Below are 1904 nucleotides of genomic sequence, written 5' to 3' on the forward strand. Positions count from 1 at the left end.
CGCCCGTCGCCGGCAACCGCGGCGCCGGCCAATCGGCAGCCTCCTGCGGGCTTCTCGGCCGGGCATTGGTCGTCGTTCAGAGGGGGCGGGAATTTAAACTGGGTTTGGGGGCGAGGGCGAGGCTGAGGGGCGTGGCCGTCCGGGCGCCGTGCTGAGGCGGAGGAGCCCGGGATGCACACCTGCCTACCCTCCACGTCCTCTTTGCCTTCCCTTTTCTTTTCCCACTTGTCTTCCCTACTCCAGGATGCGGGGAACTGAAGAAGGGGCGGGGAACACCTGTTTTGCGAACAGTGGGCGCCCAATAAATGTTACTGACTAAATGGTGTTCAGGTTTGAAGTCAAACCGAAGTTCATTTCTGCTTTAACAGAAAGCTAATTCAGCTCTGTTCCCCCATCTACACTGGCTAACAAAGGACATACATTTTTCACCACGTTAGTCATATTAACCCTCTTCTCTTTAAGTGCCACAATTTCAATGACCTGGATACAGGACCCAAACTCTGAGTAATGACAGAACTGTGAGTTTACATGGCACCTTTCAACCTGAGAGTTGGACAAGTGATACTGGAGTCCGACTGTTGGACTTGCAATTCCTGCTCTGCTCCCGTGACCTCAGCAAAGTCACTTAGCCCCTTAGTGTATCGGGTTTTTGTTGTTTTTTTTTTACCTGTAAAATGGTCATAATAATTCAAGTACACATGCGAAGCACCTAACACAGTGCCTAAATAGATGCCAGCTATTCCTCTTTTTCTTAAGTCTATTAGAAATGAATACTAATTCCCTGGAGGTAAGGACTAGCTGATTTATCATAATGTCCTCCTGGCTCATAGTACAGACTCAGTAAACGTTTTGTGAGATGAATTCAAGCCAGAAATTAAATCTTCATTTTAAATCCATCTAATATTTATAGAGAGCCTAGCCCATGTCAAGCCCTTTATTAAAATTAAGTTCCAAGGGTACGAACATGTGGCAGCCAGTCTAACCAGGCAGACTGATTATAAACAAATTAATTAACAATATAGCAAGGATGTTAACAGAAGAATAAGGATGCTATGGGAGCTCAGAAGATGCTGGGACCTGGTTAAAAGACTCTCCTAAAACCATACGATTGTGTTTAGAGAAAATCATGAATCAGAACGAAGGCCCTGGTGGACTGTTCAGTAGACCTTCAAGGCAATGGTGAGGACTGGGTAATTCTGTTGCTCAGGATACGAAAGATACACCATCCACCATATGAAAATGAGATAATACCTCGGCATGTACTGAGATGGTAATTAATTCTGGGGCAAATAAGGGTGTTTTCGAGTTGTTTGACTTCGAGAAGCAGTTTCTCTACTTTGGCTTCCACTATCTTGGTTCAGTGGCTACCCCCACACAAATCCAGAATTAGCAGGCAAGAAGAGGGGACTATCGAACAGCCAAAAGAAATACTCTTGCTTATTTCTGGACCGTCTGGCACTGGGCTCCACTTTTAAGAAAGAGAACAGACTCTGACATCCAAAAATTGGCCTGACACTCACAGCTAGGCCTTCGTGTTCTCCCATTAAACACGATTGCACAGAACGCCAGTATCAGACAAAGCCATTCAATAGCTGAAGTGAGAGCAAAAATAAGACCAGTCAGTAATCTTGTCTAAGTATGACAAAAACAAGGTCACTGGCAAACCACAAAAACACCAAACATCACCCAATCCTGGCTAACATGAATGACGGCTACTTTTTCGCCAGTTACAGTTTTAGCCTCATTTCAGTCTTCCTGCCTTATAGGTGAGATTTATTAAGAAGATCCCATCACAGAATCGTTCCTGCTTCCTGACAACATCCAAACCAGAAAAAGTCCTGCTTTCTTAAATCCTAACCAAAATCACCTCCCTCAAATCCAAATCCTATAAGTTCCTTTCTATC

This window comes from Pteropus alecto, unplaced genomic scaffold, assembly GCF_000325575.1.
Source record: "Pteropus alecto unplaced genomic scaffold, ASM32557v1 scaffold94, whole genome shotgun sequence".
NCBI classification, from domain to species: domain Eukaryota; kingdom Metazoa; phylum Chordata; class Mammalia; order Chiroptera; family Pteropodidae; genus Pteropus; species Pteropus alecto.